Source organism: Saccostrea echinata, unplaced genomic scaffold (assembly GCF_033153115.1).
Source record: "Saccostrea echinata isolate AGI-Se365-2 ecotype Australia unplaced genomic scaffold, CSIRO_AGI_Sech_v1 ptg000064l, whole genome shotgun sequence".
In the NCBI taxonomy this organism is placed as follows: domain Eukaryota; kingdom Metazoa; phylum Mollusca; class Bivalvia; order Ostreida; family Ostreidae; genus Saccostrea; species Saccostrea echinata.
Window position 1 is genome coordinate 6,798,007 of NW_026889813.1, and position 23,926 is coordinate 6,821,932.

The window sequence follows — 23,926 nt, forward strand, 5'->3', positions numbered from 1 at the left end:
AGATTCGGTAGAAATATATTTTCAATGAAATATATGGAGGTTACGAACAGTATTCAAGCTCAAAAGTCCATTAAACAATACAAATACAATACCTCTAAACCATCTGAGGTGGGATCAGGTGCCATGAAGGAGTGAGCATATCCTGCTGACCGTCACACCCGCTGTGTGCTGCTCGTCATGATAGGGAAATAACGGAAAAATCCGTCGACAATTCAGTGTGTCAAGAATGCCCTAACAATTAGTATGATAAACGTCAGTCAGCATTTGACTTAATGATGAAATATGTGGAGATAACGAACAACATTCGAGCTCAAAAGTCCATTAAACATTACAAAATAAGAGCAGAGCAAACATGGACCTCTAAGACATCAGAGGTGGGATCATTTGCAATGGAGGAGTGAGCATCCACTGCCGACCGGTCACACCCGCCGTGTGCTCCTTGTCATGATCGGGAAATAACGAAAAAATCCGTCAAAATTCAGTGTGTAAATAATGGACTAACAATTAATATGAAAAAAGTCAGTCAGCATTTGACTTAACGAAAGATTGTATTTGCTGACAATGTCATTGTATCGACCATAGAACTTTAGAAATGATGACTTTAAACGAGACTTCTGATATTCTTGTTTCCTAAACTTGTTTGTCAATAACTTACCTCGTTTTAGAAATTGTTCATATATAGAGCATGCTCTGGCGTATCGAATCAACTGAGAGATAAAAACCCCGTATGCAGGTGATGAAGTATTTTCAAGTATTTGTCAAGTATTTTCACAGTAGTATACATGTTTGTTGGCGCACTTCATACACTAGATAAATTTATTCCATTTTTAAAGTATAAATAGTATGTGTGGAGTAATGTGTGATTAACAGACTGATGATTGTGAGCAGTAATTCTATTTGTTCCATTTGAAACCTCTTCAGCCTTTTAGATGACCTTGGAAGAACACTGCAGCGTACTTCGAAACAGTAGACTGTCCAGCAGCCTTGAAATTCCTTTAAAAAATCCTCTTTTTTGTTAAAATTCCTTTTAAAAAGGTTGCATTCAAAGAGGAATCCTGAAAAAGCCCTAATTTTTCATGTCAACTTCTATTTCTTTTTATATTTCTACACTAGCAATTTTGAAAATACATTCATACAAAATGTGTATTCATATAGTTTGCAGTGTTTTATTCAGATTATGCAGTAAAAGGCAGTTGACCAATATATCCATGTGTCAAGACGTTCTTTCTGTACGTAAAGTATTTTTAAGTGTTTTCAATAGTTAAATGTGCGAAATTAAGGCAATTTATTGTCTAAAACTGCCCTAAAATAGTTACAAAATTGTTTAATTTTATTCCAAAATTCTCCTTTTTTCAAAAGGTGCTAGTTAGCCTGAAACATAGTCTTACAACTGATAATCTAGTTTATCAATTGTAACTATAGTTTACAATACGTATATTATAATAAATGATTTGCAAACTATAGCATTTATCTGAAATACTATGTTTAACGGTTGCAAACTATAGTTTTTGAATGCTAAACCAAGTATATCTGCCTGTAAATAAATGTTAATGACAGTTTTTGCTGATTAATATAAATTCTCATTTGTAAACTATAATTCACATCCATTATCCATAGTTAAGAGTTCTCAATCATAATTTTACTAATAAAACTAGTCACCCGGCCGCCAGGCGCAATGGTTAGAGCTTTTCCTCTATATAGAGTCACAGTGTAAGGAGTTAATCCTTACGTCACGGGTTCGAATCCCACTGCGGGATGTGGAAACCTGTCCTTCGGATGAGACCGTATGGATGTTGCCCAGCACAGCCTCTTTAAGCCGCTGCATTTCTCAGAAGATAATTCCGATTCAACCCGTAGGTTCCTTACACTTTAAATTGCAAGGCAACAAAACTTCATTTCTATTATGGATTCTGTCGAAGATTATGCTAGATGTTGGACAAAATATAAAGGGGAGACCTGAACACTTTGTCAGAATGGATTAAGTGTTTTAGAAGTACATTAAAAATCGTGTTATAATCATTGAAGGCATTTTTTGTTTGTTTGTTTAACGTCCATTCAAGAATTTCCTACTCCTACTGAGACGCCACCACCTGCAGGTGATTTAGACATTTTTTATTGATTAAGACGGCAATTTAGATTTGTACTAGACACTTACGGCCTTTGAGAGTGAAGGATCCTTTTCCTGTCAGTACCTAATGTGACAAGGGACCTCGGTTTATCATCTCTAGAGCAAACGCTCTAATCACTGTGGCAGTCGGGCGACTAAACGACAATGTGCGGACCATCTATCCTTCATTTCACTAAATCAGAGGTGATACAAGAATTAGAAAGAATACATGAATATGTCAGGTTTCAGCAGACAAGGTCTGTAACAATATCGTCTTTATAAGGCTTATTATTAAAGCTGCATTTTAGAAGAAGTTGGTTTTTATTCAATTCATCTAAACTAAATTTATTCGTGTTAGCAAAAGACTACTTACGAATACGTAACCGGATAAATTTGTAGTTTGTAAACTCAATAATTTCTCTGAATACAGTCTAGTTCGTCTGAACGAATAGTTAATTCGTCCAAAATAAATTTTGTTAAAATAGGTAATTCGTCCAAAATAATTTTTGTTAAAATAGGTCATTCATCCAAAATAATTTTTGCAAAAATCCTCTACTCACAGGCACATAGAATTGTTTTTGAAGTGGTGGAGCCAGCTTAAAGCCAGGAGACCCCCCCCCCCTTAATTCTACGTTCCTGATTCAATGCTACCAAAACTTTGCAAGTACGTGAAAAGTACTGGAAACTGGGTTAATTAATGACTTAATAGCTTTTTAAGTTTTTTTTTTCATCAGCAAGTTAAGGTATTGAAGAATTATAAAGTATTATTTGATCGTCTTAGATGTTTTAAGTTACACGTACATGTTAAGAGATATTTTAAATGAAATCGTAGACTTTGAAATATAAATACCCTCTACATGTAATAATCTTAATAAACTGTTAAAATGTCGATGTCATTAAGATTAAATCTGTAGTTGGCAAATGGAAAACTGGTTTTGATTGAGGTCAGTGGAAGTGTTCCGCCGATACTCACGTATTATAAATGTTAGAGATGTCTGGAGAGGGATTTTAATTTGGTAAATTTAAAATCCTTTCCTCTAAGGAATGTGGTTTTACATTTTTGTAGCCATTTTAGAAATCATAATTTTGGGTAAAAGAACAATAGACCCATGGGCTCAACATATATTAGTCTTTTGAAGAGTAAAGCATTTCAGCATATAATTAAAGATAAAATCCAATCTCGATTTATATATCATATACAGAAGTTTCTAAATTAGTCCAATAGAATTTTCTAGCCAAGTGAATAATTTCATAATCCCTTTAGTTTTCAACAATTTTTATTGTTTCTCCGTCATAAATTTATAAGATAAAACTTTCTGGCCAAGTGAATAATGTTAAATTTTCTTCTTCTTCTTCTTCTTCTTCTTTTTTTTTTTTTTTTTTTTTTTTTTTTTTTTTGTTTGTTTGTTTGGTTTTTTTTTTGGTCAACATTTTTTTTTATTGTTTTCTGCCATAATCTTATATGTGCCCTCAACACAAATTTCAAATTATTTTGAGTTACATTGACATAGTTAGAATGACCTTTTATCAGTTATGTTACAGCTCTTGGATCATTAACATCCTCAATATTAAATGTGGTCATGTTAAAGGTAAAAATAACGAACAGTCATCAATCTTATTCATCCCACTGAACAAAACAGAGGTGGGATCACTTGTCTAGCATGAGCATAAATTCCAGTGAACAAAAAGAGGTGGGATCACTTGTCTAGCATGAGCATAAATTCCAGTGAACAAAAAAGAGGTGGGATCATGTACCTAGGATTAGCTTAAATCCCAATGAACAAAAAAGAGGTGGGATCATATGCCTAGGATAAGCATAAAACCCAGTGAACAAAAAAGAGGTGGGATCATGTGCCTAGGATTAGCTTAAATCCCAGTGAACAAAACAGGTGGGATCATATGCCTAGGATAAGCATAAAACCCAGTGAACAAAAAAGAGGTGGGATCACTTGTCTAGCATGAGCATAAATTCCAGTGAACAAAAAAGAGGTGGGATCAGGTGCCTAGGATTAGCTTAAATCCCAATGAACAAAAAAGAGGTGGATCAGGTACCTGGGATGAGCATATCTACTTTCACTCAATATTTCTCAATTGTTTACTTATCCTTCAGTCCAAGTTTGTGAAGGCCAATAATGATGATTCAGATATAACAATCTTTGGTTTTTAAGGACAGACGATACCTTCCTCAATAATATATAACTTTTTCTAAGATTTTGTCATTGAAGTATTGCTACCTTAACATGTTTACTCGCAAAAAAATTGAGGTACCTTACCAGGCATTTGTGCAAGATACCAGAGGATGTTTTTCCTATAAAATCCCTTTGGAAAAAAACTTAATTAGCCATTAACACATTTTTTTGGTGTTTCATTTTTTTAAAGACAATAAGAAACCAGTTTAGAAATCAGAAGGTAATTAAAATTTTGAATATTTTCCAAATAATTCGAAGGTCTACAAAACAGACATTTGAGGAACGTATCGTCTGACCTTAAAAGTAAATTATTTTAGGTAGTGTGTGCATTAACAAAACATGTACATACACAATCTTGGAAATCTTCTGGACGTTAAAGATTAGATAAAGTGTGTGATATCCCATCCTGAAGCACGAACTGATGATCCTGGGATATACACCATGCAATACTGGTGAAAGTATATTACTCATAAGAAACAAATGTTTGTGTGATATGTGTAAGTAAAGAGGAATGTAAGAATTTTCAATCTAATCCAACCACGGGGTTATGAATGACAAAATCTTGAAACATCTAGAGGACTTCATCGGTATGTAAAAGCATGTGCAATTCTATATATACATGTATACAAGACGAATTTCTTATACCTTATATACTTCAGTATGTGTTCGATTTAGTTCCTTCTGGGGCCCTAACATTGGTTCCTATTGTCAAGAATATGCCAAAAGCATTGTAGAGGGCTATTTGTATATTTATTTAAGCATACAAGATGTAAAAAATAGAGAAAGTCGAGAAAGAAAAAAAATCAAGATAGTTATTTAAGAAATGTGTCAGACTCTGTGGTGTCATTATTTCGAGGTAATTAGGATAAGCAGATCAATGTGTGAATGAAAATGTTTTAAAATTGATTAAGTAGACGATATATCTAAATGTCATATTGAAGACCACAACTAAAGACTTCCTCATTCTATTCAGACTTTTTCTGACATATTATGTGTGGTCGTCAGCGTGGTAGGAGATATACATGTAACAGTATGAAAACCAGCTAGTCAGATTTCAGCTCATGTGCATGCACATGTTTCTCGGATATGTCTTCTTATAGTGCCTCACAATAAACCTATACATATATTGAATATCAAAGCATTTAATTGAAAATTAAGCAACAATTTAAGTATTATAGCCAATTAGAATTCAGCCTACATGCATGCATTTTCGTGCATTCTTTTTCGTGCACTCTGTTCTAACTAAGCTTAATGTAGAAGCACATTACACTTTATCTATATTCTAAATTTTGCCCTGTTAGTTTGAAAAGAATTTTATGGTCACATAAAGTTTCAGTCAAATTGCAATACTTGTACATGTGCGTGTTTGAATAATGTGCATAGATTCATGTATCATGTTGTTAAAATTCATAATATAAACCTTTATTTTAAATTGTTGTTCGTTGGAGACTAATGTTCGTGGATTTCGTGGGTCACTCATACCCCTGAAAATACATCGCCAGGATCGACTATTTTGTCAACGCATTGATTAGTTGAATCTACCTTTTATTAAAAAGGTACCATCGAAATTATGTCTTCACGAACCAGTAAAATTTCTCCAGGTTATGATTATTGACACCCACAAATTAGAATGATTGTACAGAATTTTGTCCAAAAAATGAAATTATTAACATAAGATTTATTCGTCAGCCAAAAGAATGAAGAACTCCTGTATGCACTTGCATCCATACAAATTTAACAACGTCTCAAGCCTAAAAACAAAATTAATAACTTGGTTCTCAGGCGGCGCACCCACATTTCATTCAACAATGCGAATTACCCATTTTTATCCTCAGATGAATAAAATAAAAGAGGTACAGCGCACTTAGTCTACCAAATGGCCTACAATATAGCGCATTTACAAACATCCAAAATATTACATTGTTTTATGATCTTAAGTAAATCTAGGTATAAACAAATTATACCAGTATCTCGCAAAAATAGTCATAATTATCTCAAACAAGACTAATGAAATTTACAGAATTTGTATGGGATATGTGGAGAACTATATTGACTGAGCATTCAAAAAATTAAGATTTATATATTTGAACCAACTTTAACCAGAGACAACTTGAAGGGGTTGTGTTTTTTTGATTTCATTGTATACTGTTACATTAAAATCTTTTTGGTTAAACTTGGTCTTCAGATTAAAAATTGATTATATACCTCAGTTTTCCTATTTTCCTAAAGACATTAACTCGGGGCTATATGTACATAAAAGACACATGATTTATTACCAGTCTGCGTAGCCTATTGGTGTACGCTGAACTGTTTTTGTGTTTGAGGTCTATCTCCGGTTCAAGCCCCCCAAAATCTAGAAATTTTTTTTTGCATTGTTATAAGTACGTATTTAATTCCCTTTTTTTACTTAAGCTAGTTAATTTTTAATCATCATCATTTTTTCCACATGATATACACATCAGAAACAAATATTATTGTTCAAGCCTGTCTGCTAACCAGATACATATGAATTTAACTTTACCTGACTTAATATAACATGGGGTTTTCGACTTTTTTGGAAAGAAGAGATACATAAAGAAAAAAAGTTGATTCGTTGACGACGTACTTAAGACGCAGCAGTAGTTCCCGAAACGAATTGTGATGTAGACCTTTCATGATAACAAAACTTTTGAAAACAATCAAGAAATAATCTTGATATGTTATTCTGTAAAACGTCAAACAAATCAAAGATATAAAGAATATTTGATTTGATTATAGTGATATACTCATATATGCAGAATGACTGGTTCTGAAGTTATCAAAGAGAAACATCTCATATATAGTGTTTCTCGTGAATTTATAGCCCTAATCAGTGCATAAGTTTACGGGTCAATTTTTTAAATGATATATATGAAGAAATAGTTCCGAATATTTATTTCATAAAGTTGGTTTCCTATGCCAATGCGCCAAGTAAATCTATTTATAGTAACAGGTACTTCCCATTTAAACCTGGTAGTAGGCGAAATACCGGGGAAAGGGCGCTATATCTCTTTCTCTCATGCGCTTGTGCAGTGACAAAAAAAGTTCGGAATCCCCGACCGCATTTTGACTGCATTTTAGAAATCAGTAAAACGTTTGACAAACATCAAAATGATCTAGACTATCGGCCTATTTTAAAATCGCAAATATGGTCGTCGAGTTAACAGGTTAAGGCGTCAAGATTAAGTTTAGTCATAATGGCATTGATTTCAGTGCAAATTCATAACGGAATGACTGTTATGCTTCCACGGTGCAAAGTGGGGGTTTCTAAAGGGTTTTCCATGCTAGAACTCAATCAATAACGCTATCAAAGACGGCTCCCTTAACCTCGGAACTTGGACGTCAGCAAGATTCTGCTTTTGCAAATTGCTCCTGCAAAAACTGAGAAGCAAATGGAGAAGGCATACATGTAGAAGGCTGGGAATTAAAGAAAGCAACATATAATACCGGTATGTACATCCACTGAATATTATCTCCTTTAGTTCTTAAAGGCCCTTTCACAACTGGCGCATTAGCACTTTACAGCTCTTTGAGATTGGAAAGTTTTTGCTTCGCACGAGCTCTCGCATACCTTGCACTATGTCTCGTATTCGTTACATGCGTTTTAGTGGTTGCATCAAGTCTCTTCAAAATGGTGGATATGCACACTATTCAGACGCGACCAAATGCTAACTAACTTTATCGCAATGCAGCTCACCAACATTAGTACGAACCTCTTACAACGTTTTGTGTACGATTTTAAAGGTCGTAATAGGAATCGCAGCTGTCTATGCGTGTGTTTTGCGACCATGTGACTGTTGCTCAACGTGTCTCATGTTATCTTGCAACGTTTTACTATCATTGCACGACGCTGGCCTGACCGGAACCATCTGGGGGGTCGCTGGCCATGGACTGTGTGGCTGTTGCAGGGGCTGCGGTGCAAAGCACTGCTAGCGCTGCTGCTCACTCTCCGCCCTGTCCCTGTACTTGTTGACGAGGGCGAACGCTTCTTTCGTGAAGTCCCGCCAGAGGTGTCGAGAAAGGGGGTGGAGGGCTTGCAACATCCAGTCCACCCAGGCCTGCTTCTCGTTGCTGCCGTGGCTCATTACTGCGTCCACCTTTGCCGTCAGGTCGACCGTCTGCCTGTCAGTCTTCTCCAGCAAGTCGATGATGGCTGTATCCAAGTCCTTCTTCTTCCTCTGCTTTTTCCTATTGGGTATCTGTGTAAATGAAGAGGAGGGCTCACTATCCTCGTCCTCTACCACTGTTGGTACTTGTCCGAGTTGGAACCCCTGTGGCCGGTGCACGATGTGCCTTCTCAGGAAGCCTTATTTTCTTTCCACCCACTTCTGCCTGGTTGTAAGGTTACATCTCTTCTGGCCACTCTTCTTTTTCTGGACCTTACCCAGGATGGTCCGCTGGGATCTGTACCAGAGCCGGAGGTCTGCCACTAAAAAGAAACAAATGCCAGAATTAGTTACCATTAACAATTCAAAATATTCAACAATAAAATAAATCAAAAAAGCAATTTATATGTTCAATAATATTATATTGATTTCCTCACCAGTCAAATCCATAGCTGCTGCCTTTTCCTGAATCAGGCGATCCTTCTTCTTGATATTTTTAAAGTCACTCCGACTTTTATCATAGAAGCAGCCAAGCAGGGATTTTCTTGGTAGAAGTCTGCCAGCTCTTGTTCCTGCTCTGGAGTCAGGTCCAAGGATTTCTGTTTGTTAAGATCCTCCTCATCCTCACTGGACCCATCAGACACTGAAGGCTCAGCTGGCTGGTCTAGCGGCTCTTCCCCCTCGCCGGCAGGCTCCGGTGGATCATCAACAGGGCTCGGCTATAATGCGGCAGGTCTTGGGCTTCCTCCTCCTGGGCCTTCTTTCTACGGTTCACCTTGGCTTTGACGGTTGCTTTCCTCATCTTCTTGGGCGGCATCTTCTCTTGAATCAACTGAAGAGGGTCGGAAACGGGCGGTTATATATACCTCCTGTGACTCGCACGAGCATTCGTACCATGGAACGCATGATCGCACGAGCGCCGCACGTCCTATCGCATTGGCGCACGTTCAATCGTCCGATCACTTGATCACTCGCGCAATCCTATCACATTATCTTACAAAACTCTTTTCTATTGTACAACAGTCGCATATAGACGCAAGATATATCGCAAGATTTAATGAGTTTGCATCGCACAATAGTCGCTTTAGATCGTGCGAATTTCGTACGAATATTTTTTCATATGCGATTCTTTCGGCAACAGATTACGACCCAAATCAAAATATTTTGTTGCTTCTGCTCGTGCGCCAATTGTGTAAGGGCCTTCAGAAAACCATTGTTGTTTATTAGTCAGTGGACACCGCTAAGCATTTCACCTCTACAGATTTACTGAGCAGTGGCTCTTTCATCGAACATTAGTAAACATACAATGACGTACATATCAATAATACAATATTTAACGTACTTAATCCTACTTCAAATGATTATTTGTACAGGTATAAATATAAACAATACAAAGACCTTCTTTGTTAGCACGGTAATTAACGTTGCAGGTATTGCAAAAAGATGCATAAACAGCGTAAACAACGCGGGTTATGCATTTTTTCTGCAACAAAGGACGCATTTTATTGTTTAAGCAATACTGTGTACATTAAATTAAGACAATGAGACTGTATCATTGTTTTGTACTTCGAGTGAGTGATTCTTTATAAGTAAGATTTTCTAAAAAAAAAAAATGCTTACTTTATTTTTCTTACTACATATTTTAGGGGGAAATAAAAGGTAGGGAAAATGTTCTACTTATGAAAATGATTGTGACTACTTCATCATCAATACAAATGTCATATCATAAAACTTTCATTAAGTCATGTTGCTCTTTTTTAAACATTAATCATTCGACAAAAAATCATTTTCAAAGCTGAGGTGTTAACTGTTAAGCATATTTTTTCTAAAAGAGTAAAATGTACTTTTTAAGAGAGTGATTATATTTGGTTTTCTGAGAGAATTGACAGTAAACGTTTCTTGTAGAGGCTCAGATATTTTAAATTGTTACAATAAGTATGTGGTGTAAGTTATATATTTCAAACATTAATTTATTGATCTCAGTTAGTAAGAATACGCAGTCATGAAGAGGATGGCAGGGTCATTACCTCCCTTTGCTCATTGGTTCAATCAGTTTCATTGTTTGTTAATCCATTTTTATGCATCAGATTTGTCACATTTTAATGATATTATACCATTTAGGCTATATGGAATTTCATAATTTTATTTCTATTTAAACAATATGTACCTGTACTCATATTTTTTTGTGTGTTACAAATATATAATATATTATATTATCATTGTGTTTATCACATTTCTGTGCAACCTTTTCTTACTGAACATTTAAGATATACTACAGGTGCCTTATCGATTATTTTAATGATGTGTCCTTGATATAGTCCAGATACAGATATACAAAATGAACTTGTTAGATTGTGCCACCCATACCAATTTCCATAAGCCTTAAAGTACCCTTTATATTTGTATGTTCTCATTCCGTTTGTTTTGTTTGTTTGTTTGTTGTTTAATGTCCCTCTCGAGAATTTTTCACTCATATGGAGACGCCACCGCTTTCCGGTGGAGAGCTGCATTTTTTGACCTATATTCGACACTTAGGACCATTGAGCAGTGAGGGATCTTTTTCGTGCCAGCATTTACTGCGACATGTACGAAAGCCCAGAAGGCTCATTCGAGATTCGAGTTTCGAAATACGAGATTCGAAATTCGAGTTTCGAGATTCAAGATCCAAACTATAACCAATCAAAAGGCGGTTTAAGATTCAATTACTCTCCTTTCCTAAGTTTTGACCTTCAAGAAATCGTTGAATATATGCAAACCAAAGAGGTCATTTGATTATATTACAATGCAAGAAAGAGTGTTATATATATTAGAACGAAATTAGAAAAATATTGGGTTTTTGGTCTGCAAAATATGCTTAAATTTATATTATAACTTCTTAAACATTATAATAGATTTATATCAAGAATATCTATATCGTATCACCTACTTTGTTTGCAGGCTTGATGTCATAATAATAAATATTGTTTATCGGATTCAAAGAGCAAAGGGAGGGGGAAGGGGCGTATTGTAGTAGGAGTGAAACGGTTCACCGCGGTATTTTTTCTCGGTTTGATACACGGTGCAAAATCTCTAATTTTCGGTTCGGTTCATTTTTCGGTCGGGATCGTTATTCAGTCGGGTTTGGCATAAGGTAAAACACGTTACTCAGTATAAATAAGTATAGAAAACGTAAATTTTTGATGACTGATAGCTTGTAAAATAATTTTTGAACGTCAAATAATTTTAATCAATTTCTTCTAGTCAATTTGCAAATAAAATTCGTAAAATATGTGACTAGATTTAGAAAAAGAAAGCATAAAACAACGTTGAATTTGTTTCCTTCTATCAAAATGTATCGTATCGAAAATAACCGAACCGAGACAAAATTATACAATACGTATCGAACCGTGAAGGAGGTGTATCGTTTCACCCCTATATTGTAGTCGATGAGAATTATTAGTGTGCAATAAAACATGTGAATAGCGATTAATGATAAATAGTAATACGGGTTTCAAAGAGGATATAATTTGTAACAAGGTACTAGAAAGTGACCAGTGACTAATACGGGTTTCAAAGTTAAGTCTGCAATAAAACAAGTGACTAGCGATTAATAGTAATTAGTAATACGGGTTTCAAAGTTGATATAGTTTGTGACAAGGTATTAGAAAGTGACCAGTGACCAATACGAGTTTTAAAGCGACAATGGCGTAGCTTGAAGTCGATCAATGTGGAAGCATAAAATGGCGGGGGGGGGGGGGGTGTCACAAGGCTCCGGTGGGACCAAGGCGAAGTCCTGGGGACTCTGGCTGCGAAGCCCCTGGAAGCTGGTGCATTTTAGACAAGTGACGATCGACTAAGAAAAGGTTAATAACATTTTAAACCATAAAATGTTAAATGTTAATTTGTTTTTTCTAAATACTTTTTAGCAGCAGTTCTCCCAGATGTCCTTCTTATTAGCCTGTTATAGGCCTACATGCTTTTTACATATATTCAATGTAATACATGAAATATATGGAGATAACGAACAGTATTCAAGCTCAAAAGTCCATTATACAATACAAAATAGGAGCAGAGCAAACACGGACCTCCAAACATCAGAGGTGGGATCAGGTGCCATGGAGGAGTGAGCATCCCCTGCCGACCGCTCACACCCGCCGTGTGCTCCTTGTCATGATCGGGAAATAACGGAAAAATCCGTCGACAATTCAGTGTGTAAATAATGGCCTAACAATTAGTATGAAAAACGTCAGTCAGCATTTGACTCAATGATAAATTTAGAAATTGTACATACATAGAGCATGCTCTTGCGTATCGAATCAACTGAGAGATATATACCCCGTATGCAGGTGATGAAGGTATATTGCTGCATAAGTAAGGGAAGTTGACGATTGAAAAGTTAAAGTCATCACGTTTATCATAAAGCTTGGTTGTTAGATTACCATTAACGTCTTTTTCAAGTAAAATATCCAAATATGAAACAGATGTGTCAGACTCTGTGGTATCTTTTATCTCAAGTTCACCAGGATATATCGTATCGACATAAGAATGAAAATAGCCATTGTTAATTGACAATACGTCGTCGATATATCTAAATGTCGAGTTGAACGCCACAGCAAGTGTTTTCTTTTCACGTACAAAATTTTGGACAAATTCTGCTTCATATACAAAAAAAGGTCTGCTAATAACGGGGCGCAATTGGTACCCATAGGTATTCCAATAGATTGTTGGAAGACCTGGTCTCCAAAAACCACATATATATTGTCAATTAGAAACTCAAGCATCTTTTTAATGTCAACTTCAGAGTACTTGTGTGTACAATCAGAATGTTTTTAACAAAATAATTTTGCAAATGACCAATGACAAGGTAAGTATATTTACGAGTTCCATTTTTATTGAAAAAGCAGCTGTCAATGATATCAAAAAGCCTGGACTTTAATTTATCGTGGGGAATGGTTGTGTATAAAGTTGAAAAGTCGTAAGTTTCTAAGCTGTTGATTTTGGTAAAATCTTGTGATTTCAAAGTTTCCAAAAGTTCCTTGGAATTTTTAAGTATCCACCTCTGATTTACACCACTTCTCGAATATATTGTTGCACAGTACTCTTGAAGTTTCTCCTTCACCACTGTTAATATCTTAGTGAGGAGTAAAGATAGAGGCTTGGTTGAACATTTACTGGAACCCGCTATGTATCTTTGTTTGTAAGGATTTTTATGAAGTTTCGGAATCCAATATAAATATGGTAATTCGAATTCATTTTGGTTGTTTGGAATATTAAAAATATTCAAAACTGACATATATCTTACACTAAGTATGTATAATCCTTTATAAAATGCTTTTGAATTTTCAATCATACATGCATGTTTTCGTGAACTTGAGTCTTACGAATTATATATAGAAATGATATTCATAAATTTAATATAAATTGAAAAATTTAAACATTATACAAATAATGCAAACTTTTTCTACAGTTCAGTATTTTCTTCGGGGAGTGTTTCAAATTTATTTTTGAAAATCGTTTTTAACTTTTTATGAATTCATTTCCCCCCACCGAACAATGTGGAAGCACATGCTTCCGTGCCTCAATGGAAGCTACGCCACTGAAGTGGATATAGTTTGTGACAAGGTGTTAGAAAGTGACCAGTGACCAAGTTTGTGAAACCAAGAGACAGCCCCTTAAGTACGGATGGCTGAAATATACATGTTTAATAAAGATAATGATTTCTCTTTGTTTTGGCCCGTAGGAAATAATAAAATAAAAAATTACTTAAAGCCTCCCCCCCCCCCAAATAATTAACGAGGTTATCACGTCATTAGACGTTATTTTTGAAAAGACAAAATCATAAAGTTGCTATGTTTTCTATAGTAAATTATATCGGTAAGAAATATAAGGGGAATATGGGTGGGGGGAGGGAGAGAATGGCTATGTTGTTTATTTTATTACAACGGTAGACAAATGTTCGGTTACCAACATTCAGTGTCAATCTTGCGATGCATGGGCAAAATAATCATATATTCGATAATTATTTATAAGGAAACCGCTCGGGTCTCGCAAGATACATAACCAATCAATACACAAGTTTCAATACATGATGTAATGGCCATAGAGAAAAAAAAGATATAAAGGTATTTAATAATGATAAAAAAATAATTATTTTAACAAAACAATGGACCCTCTATACACCTTTAGGACTTTGAAAAAATCGCAAAACCTAAAGGAGTATGTATTAAAATTACTTAGTTCATGCACGCCTTTTTAGTGTACACAGGAAATCTTGAAAGACATCGTAGTAGTGATAAAAAAAAAATCGCGTTCGGTTTCCCAATGGTGTATATTCCATATAGGCAAAAAGGCTGTAGCCTACACATCATTTTCTTGATGTAAAAAAATATTTATTTATACATGTATTTGGTTGAAAAATTGGGGAAAGTTGATCATAAATCTTATTTATTTACCAGTGACTGGATTATTTTTTCATCAAATGCAATAAAAGTATTTTTAGCAATCCACACTTTTATGCCTTTCCAACTTTTACAGTATACAAAATTTGATTTTTATAGCTGGTTAAATCTAAAATTGAAATGTTACCTTGAAGTCGATGTCAGACTATTAAAAATGACATCAACAGGAGTCTACGATTCGGACAGAGAATAGAAATTAGGAAATATGTTTGGGTTAGTAGGGAGTCAAACATAAAACATTTTAAAAATTATATAGATTATTCAGTAAAGAAGTTTCCATAATTTCCAAGCACTGTGTAAGGAATCTAAAATTTCTCAATTTTATTAAAAGTGGTCATGAAGATTTTAATTTCTGTATCATAAAGATATGTTTAAATGATTTATAATTATTTATAATTATATTCACTGGAAACATGACAATGATAGATGCCTCCAAGATCGCAGAAAGTGGTCCTCCGACCCCCCACCCCCACACCTTCTATTGAGAGGGGGCGACTCCCTCCTTGCCTATCCGCAATTCGGCAATGATGCGCTTTAGGTGAAATCTGTGACTTCGCATGAGCGTACACACTAGCCGAAGGGAATACCGGTATATACCACTGTTTCCCAATAGGAGAAATACATAAAAATTAAGTTTTCAATTAAGGCTTTTAATACTTGAATTAATTAAAAATTATATATACAATACAGACTGGAATTTATTTTATTCCATATCAAATAGTAGATAAGTCTAACTGCATAAATTCACCCTTAAATGTAATGAAATGTATCATTAATTAAAATCAGTGTAAAGACGATCCTTAGTATTTCATATCATTAATAATGCGCATATTAAATAATTCATCGACATACTGATTTCGCAATTCAACGATAGGGTCCTATAATATTCTATATATGTATATATTGTTTTGTTTAATGAGGAAAATAAGATTTTATATATATTTTTCGAAACGTTACCCAAAATTCATTTCTATTTTGTTTTGATATATATATAACATTTTTTCTTGCATTATTATTTAAGCAAATGACCCATTTGTATCAATATATTCAGTGATTTCTTGATATAAAAAACTTAATAAAGGGGAGTAATAAAATATTGAATTCGCCTTTTCATTGGTTATTTTGGATCTTGAATCTCGAAACTCGAATTTCGAATCTCGAATTTCGAATCTCGTATTTCGAATCTCGAATGAGCCTTCTGGGCTTTCGTAGATACGGGACCTCGGTTTAAATGGTTTCATCCGAAGGACCGGTTTCCACGCCCCACAGTGGGATTCGAACCCGCGAAATAAGGATCAACTCCTTACTCCGCAAATCTAGAGCAAACGCTCTAACCACTGCGCCATGCGGGCGATCTTCTCACTCCGTTAATTCTTGACTAAATGCTGAATAGATGAATTTTGTTATGCCTAGAGACCATGATGCTTAAGCAATGGCTTGTAAACTTTGAGAAACACGTCTGTGAACTTGAATTGGATGATACTATTCGATGGTAAGGTGGTCTTACATTTACTCATCTTTGGAGGCGTATATTTTCAATAAGATAAATATTGAAGACCTTGAGTTGATAAAACGAAGAATGTCCTTTAAAATATTGTTTAATTTTCTTGTTCTACACGGCCTTATTTCATAGAATTGGTAATAAGATAATTATATGGAATTAATTCAAAGACGTCAATGTGAAATTTAAAGGATATGGTATTTCCAGTAGACATAGTTATTAAAATTAAAAAAAATATTCATTAAGAAGAAGCTTCTCAAGTCGTTAGAAAAGACGATGTAAGCAAAACGCAATTTCTTTGGAATTGGGATCTAGCTGTGGCAATGATAGTTAACGTCGACATACCTGAAGGTTTTAGAAATTGATCTTCCTAGGATTTCAACTCGCATGGTAATGAATGAACAATAGAAGGAATAATTTACATACATATTAATTAGAAACAAGATGTGTTTGTGAAACACTGATGCCCCCGTATGGCAGCTTATGGCGAAGGTTAAAGTTTCTCAAATGCAAGTCAAAATCCGGGCCAAAAGATAAAAAATGTTAAATTTGAAAGCCCTAGCTGCAACTGTTCAAAAGTTATGGTGAAGTTTAAAGTTTTTTAAAAGTAAGTAAAACATCAAGGTCAAGGTCAAAGTTGTTGGTATCCAAAGGAAGGTCTTGTCACAAGGATTACATATGTAAAGTATGAAAGCCCTAGCACCAACCATTCAGAAGTTATGGCCAAGGTTAAAGTTTTTCGAAAATAGGTCAAACTCCTATGTCAAGGTCAAAGGGTCAAAGTGGTTGGTATCAAAAGGAAGGTCTTGTCACAAGGATTACAGATGTGAAGAATGAAAGCCCTAGCACCAACTATTCAAAAATTATGGCCAAGATTAAAGTTTTTCAAAAGTAAGTTAAACTCCTAGGTCAAGGGCAAAGGGTCAAAGTGGTTGATATCCAGAGGAAGGTCTTGTCACAAGGAATACATATGTGAAGTTTGAAACCCCAAGCACCAACTGTTCAAAAGTTATGGCCAAGGTTAAAGTTTTTCAAAAGTAGGTCAAACTCCAAGGTCAAGGTCAAAAGATCAAAGTTGTTGGTATCCAAAGGAAGGCCTTGTCACAAAAAATACACACATGAAGTTTGAAACCCCAAGCACCAACTGTTCAGAAGTTATGGCCAAGGTTAAAGTCTCATAAAATTTTGCAAAAGTGGGACAAACTCCAAGGTCAAGGTCAAATATGATGGTACCCAAAGAAAGGTCTTGTCACAAGGAATACACATGTGAAATATGAAAGTCATAGCTCCAACCAATCAAAAGTTATGGGCAAGGTTAAAGTTGACAACAGACAGACAGACAAACAGACATACAGATAAACAGACAAACAGACAGACAGGACAAAAACAATATACCCCCGGGATCTTTCGATCCAGGGGCATAAAAATAACTCACAAGAAGTACATACACCTGCTTCATGGGGCATTTACAGGGACTGGACACTAGGTATAATGAGATCAACATACCATGCAAAGTCTTAAATTTTGATTATTTTCAAAATCAAATGGAGGCAACTACTGCGGCTGGTAAAATTGTTATGAAGCTAAAAGATGCACTGTGTTTAAAACTGTAATGAATTAATAAAAAATTGCAAGGAAATCATATAGACTGTATCGATTACAGTAAGTAGAAAATGGTAAATTTTAAATTCCTATAAATTAGCATTGTACTGGGATGTACATATGACACAGAAAATGTAACACATTAAAAAAAGAGGCACTTTTTGCAGCTTTGCTTTAATTGTTCCATTCCTTTCATAAGTTGATCCAACACATTTAAAAGGAAATAGAATTGCTCTTTGAAAGTCGTTTAAAATTTCATCTTTTACTTTGCATTGAAGCTAGATTGTCTTGAGGAAGGGAGCAATAATTATTTATTATTGTAAGAAATGCAAAAAGGTGATATCATCAATTCAAATTGGTGATATTACCAATTCAAAACAAATAGGTGATATCACCAATTCAACTCAAATAGGTGATATCACCAATTCCGATATGTAATATCACCTATTCATTTACAATAGGTGATATCACCAACTAGAAAACGTGATATCACCTATTCGAATAAGTGATATAACATATTCGATTAGGTGATATCACTAAATGGCAATAAATACCAATCCGGCGCCTCATACAACAGACATACACAATGATCCATACATAATGATCATGTAACGACAATTTTGTACCTGTGCAATTTCGTTCACTCGTTCGTGGTGAGAAAAAGTTTGCCCAATCGTTTCCAAGGCGATGGAAACAGTTCTAAATACGTAAATGTAAATGCATTTTTTTGAAGTTTCACAAAGATAGTAAAAGCCAATTGTGAGAGTATTTGCTGACAATTCCATGACAACGGTAGTGAGTTACTTAAAAATCAAAATATTCAATGAACATCTAGAGTTGCTCATTGTCATTTCTGTAACGTTTCATTACGTTTATCCAAGTCATGTCCGAGAAAATGTTCGGACCAAATAATAAGTCTAGCGATAACAATATATCGTCCTGACTTACCCTCTGAACGACATGATAACAGCTTGAAATTAACCAGTAGCCACTCTGACGTATCTATTGTGTAATTTTTATTTTGAGTTTAGAACACAATAGGTCTAATAAAAAGAAACACATGTAATGTACAGTTGTTCAACAAATTTTAATTGCGTGTTCGTCAAGTGTTAATCAGAAAATCAGAATTACCCAATGAGACCTAAACCTTGGCATCAGTCATCTCTTTTGAAATTTGTATCACTCTGTTGTGATCAGGGTCATTTTTCAACGGGGGTAAATTTCTTATTGGTTGCACTTGTAGAAAACTGACCCCTAGGGTTCTTTTTCTACAAAAAAGAAATACATTTTTCTACGGGGGTTATTATTTGTCTTTACTCCGGAAACTGTGTTTCTGCCCCGTTCTCAATTTGTTTTGTTTGTACTATTTATGAAATTGACCATTGTTTCATTTTTTGTTACTTATGAGAACTATTTTAGAAATGACTCTAATTCTTGGCCAAATTATTCGAATATAATCTGGTTTGGGTCAGTTTACGCTTTATAACGGCGAAGTGGATTATAAAATAGCGTTAACTGACCCAAACCAGGTTATACTCGAATAGTTTGGCCGAGAATTAGAGTTATTCCTTATAATACAACCTAGCAACGGAAATTAGGGGATCTAGAAACCGATAGATATAGGCCTAGCAGCCATGTTGTTGTTAACATGTGGTTAGATCGAGTTACTGTTTGAAGTTAAAGGTACAGTTATTAAATGTGGCATTTTCCATGAATCCAAAGGATTGGAAATGAAAGGATTGCATGGATACAGATGATTCAGCTGGTTGTCAAGGGGGTGTGTCCCCATACAAAACCAGGTTATACAGATTTAACCTGTGTTCCTTTTTGGATATTAACCAATCAGAGGTTAGAATGCAAACAGAATTAAATTATTAACGTTTAAACAACTAAAGCAACAATGCGTTAATTATTTTGGTCTTTTAATAAACAAGAAGTTAATTGCATTTTGTTTTTAAAACCAATGATTTTCTCATTAAAAACTTTCCCCCATGACGTAAAATCCCTTAAAAATAATTTACATGTAATTGTTTAATTATGAAAAAAATATAAAAGTATATCGGTGAGGTCATGCGTCTACATGTACCTGCCTGCTTTTTACCATGGGTTTGGAACCGCGTGAATTATAAACCAAAAAAGCTTTCAAAATACAGATATCATTCATGTAATAATATATACTAGTGTACACACATGTATATGAAACAAGTCTGTCTGTCTAAAAGAGGAAGTGTTGTGTCCACGTTAGGCTGCCGTCTATTCTTGATGTGTATTTTACATGTGTAATTTACATGTGTATTTTACATGTGTACATATAATACGATTTAGGAGAATGATCACTGTTCGTTATCTTCCTGTTGTTCATCAATTATATAAACGATTTTTTAACAAACCAAAAGCAGTAATAAGGAAGTTGTCTGGAGCCTCTTGTGGGCTTATATAAGTCTTAATCAATGGACATTTTCATAAAAGGGAATTAAAGCGTTTCCTCTAGATTCGTGGAGTAAAGACTTGATCCTTATGGTTTGAACCCTACTGCGGGACGTGGAGACCCGTCCTTCGGATGAGACCGTATAAACCAAGGTCCCGGGTTGCAATAGGTGCTTGCACGAAAAAGATTCCTCACTTCTCAGAGGTCGTAAGTGCTGAGTACAGGTCTAAATTTGTAGCCATGGGCGGATACAGGATTTGTGATTAGGGGGGGGGGGGCGTGGATAACTTCGTTCAGGCAGGGGGTCAGGGGGCAGCCTTAAGGCCCCCAGTGGGTCCAGGGCGAAGCCCTGGTGGGGGCCTAGGGGGCCCCCGGAAGCTCCTGGGTTTTCGTGTATTTTAAGAGTAAAACCAGTCACAATAATAGTGGTATTGGTTAGTTTATATGTACCACAGTTTGTCATTATCAATACTAATCATATCATACTTTGAATAGAGGGGGGCCCAGGGGGCGAAGCCCCCAGAAGCTCCTGGGTTTTCGTGTATTTTAAGAGTAAAACCAGTCACAATAATCGTGGTATTGGTTAGTTTATATGTACCACAGTTTGCATTATTAATACTAATCATATCATACTTTGAATAGAGGGGGGCCCAGGGGGCGAAGCCCCCGGAAGCTCCTGGGTTTTCGTGTATCTTAAGAGTAAAACCAGGCACAAAAATAGTGGTATTGGTTAGTTATATACTTAAGTATGGCATTATTAATATTAGTCATATCATAGTTTGAAAATTTTAGGGGGGGGCGTGCGCCCCCCACGCCCCCCCTTAAGTCCGCCAGTGGTAGCCCTCCACCGGCAAGTAATGTGTATGAGTGAAGAATTCTCAAGGGGACGTTAAATAAAAAAAAAAACATAAAAAGAAAATTGTCGGTCAAGACATAAAATCCAATTTATTATCATTTAATTGTTATTACTAAAACAAGAGTATAACATTTTGGGGTTAGGTCTTCCGTCTACATGTACCTGTCTGCCCTTTAACATTTTAACATGGGATTGGACATGCTTTGAAAAATAGCATATACTAGTATATTATATAAAACAAGTCCCTTTGTTCTTGAGTAGGTTTTCAATATACCGGAAAGGACGGTACATTGAAAACCATCTTAAGAAAGTATAAATGTCTACTAAACACAGATATCTGTTGTATATTAACATTGTATTGTTTATATACTTTATGAGATTGGTAACTGTTTGTTATCCTATTATTATTTTACAATTACATAAACTGTTCATTTTTTTAACCAACATAAGCATCCAGAAGCTTATGTCCGGCTTTCCTCCCACTAATTAGGAAGTACTGTTGGTTCATATCAGTTCTAAACCGATGGACATTTTCATAAAAAAGAATTGCCGGCCATGACGTAAAATTGCTGAAAATAATTTATATATAACTTATTTACTATATAACAAAAGTATAGCATATAAGGACTTCGTTACCCGTCTACATGTATTTGTCTGTTATTTACAATGGCAATGTGTTCAAGTGTGGCAGCTGTGGCTCCTCTCAAAAAGAAAATCAGGGATATTTAGAACATTGTTTGTACTGAACAGTGATTTTGTCGGAAATGTGCTTCGTCTGGCACAGCAAAGAATTGCTGCCACTAACCCTAACCTTGCTAATGTTAAAGCTGTGAGAAACTGACTCAGTTAAACTCTTCTGATGACAATAATTACCTGAGGAAGTCTAATATGGTTTTGTTAGTTCATTTTCTTTAGATACAATCAATGTCAGAAGACTAGGTGCAAAAGGGAATGGGAGAAAAGGTTAGAAAAGAAGAGGAGGTAGACGTGATAAGAAGAGAAAAAGAAGGGGTAAAAGGAGATATCCGATGTGTTTGAGGAGGGAAAATGGGGGTGGGTGAAACAGGAATGCCTACAAAATATAACTTTTGGTTTCAAGACAGATCTTCAACACGCAAAAGTTTGGAAAAACGTGTCTCCGGTTTCTTAGGGAAGTTTACCACAGATTCTGACACATCTGTCTTATATTTAGATATTTTACTAGAAAAAGACGTTAATGGTAACCTGACAAGAAAGCTTTATGATAAACTTGATGACTTAAGCTTTTCAATCATCAACTTCCCTTACTTATGTAGCAATATACCCTTATCACCTGTATATGGGGTTTATGTCTCTCAGTTGATTCGATACGCAAGAGCATGATCTACGTATGTACAATTTCTAAAGCGAGGAAAGCTATTGACAAACAAGTTGATGAAACAAGGATATCAACAGTCTCGTTTGAAGTCATCTTTTGGCAAGTTTTACGGTCGATACAATGACCTTGTCAGCACATACAACCTATCATTGAGTCAAATGCTGACTGACGTTTTTCATACTAATTGTTAGGCCATTATTTATACACTAAACTGAGTACGGATTTTTCCAGGTTTTTTCCGATCATGACAAGGAGCACACGGCGGGTGTGACCGATCAGCAGAGGATGCTCACTCCTCCATGGCACCTGATCCAACATCTAAATTTTGAGGTCCGTGTTTGCTCTGCTTCAAATTTGTATCGTTTAATTGGACTTTCGAGATTGAATACATAGAGGATATTCAATGTTTTGTAGATGAATATGGAATTTATTTCACGAGTGGGACAGGATTTTTTGATATTTTCACGAGTGCGAAGCACGAGTGAAAATATCAAAAAATCCTGTCTCACGAGTGAAATAAATTCTATATTCATCTACAAAACATTGAATTTTCTGTTTATTACATTTTCTTTGATTTTCCCTTTGCCTCTGTCTTTTCTTAACCCAGTGTCACACTCGGCACACCTCGGCCGATTCGTACCTCATCAAACCTCGGCTGTATCATATAAACCTCCATTGAACTGGAGCTACTTTATACGCAATATGGCTGCGCCCTACATTTACACGTGCACAGTGTGCTGAATTTGATCCGTTAACAAACATGTGATTATGTAAAGATACTAAGTGTATTTTTCTTGGTAAGTGTTATTCTTAGTGTAACCTATATGCTTTTGAAAATTTTCATCGTATATCAGATGCATGTTTATTATCGTTTTCAAAGCGTTACGTTTTCCCTAAGCGGTAAACAGGCAGCCTTATCACAAATGTTAAGCGGAGACGCATATCAAGTTTCCTCGTACAGCCGAGGTTTGATGAAGGTGACGGAATCAGCCGAGGTTTGCCGAATGCCCAGTGTCATAGATAGGCTTGGCGTCATAGTTGAGCGGTTGAGACGTCATAGCTTAGCAGTTGTGAGATTGAAAACATTACATAGCATGGATTTTAGAAACATATTTGGGAAGAAAATTGCAGTTTTAGCTCTATCAAGATGTTTAGTTACTATCTCTATCTTATGACAGGTCAGAAATTATTTTTTACTTACTTTGATATCCTTTCACACTGTGAGAGAATATCATTTTGGTATCCTTTCACACTGTGAGAGAATATCACTTTTATTCAATGAATAAATCACAGTATTTCACTGTTGAAAATGTAATAATGTTCGT

General features: G+C 35.4%; 1 long non-coding RNA gene across 1 annotated transcript in view; it reads right to left on the reverse strand.

Moving 5' to 3' along the window:
• Positions 1-23,101, reverse strand: part of LOC133175992 (uncharacterized) — a 189,839-nt gene extending 166,738 nt beyond the window's left edge. Inside the window, exon 1 of the long non-coding RNA XR_009719365.1 lies at positions 22,975-23,101. This is a non-coding gene — a long non-coding RNA (uncharacterized LOC133175992). The remainder of the gene's footprint in view (positions 1-22,974) is intronic.
• Positions 23,102-23,926: the final 825 nt, after the last annotated feature.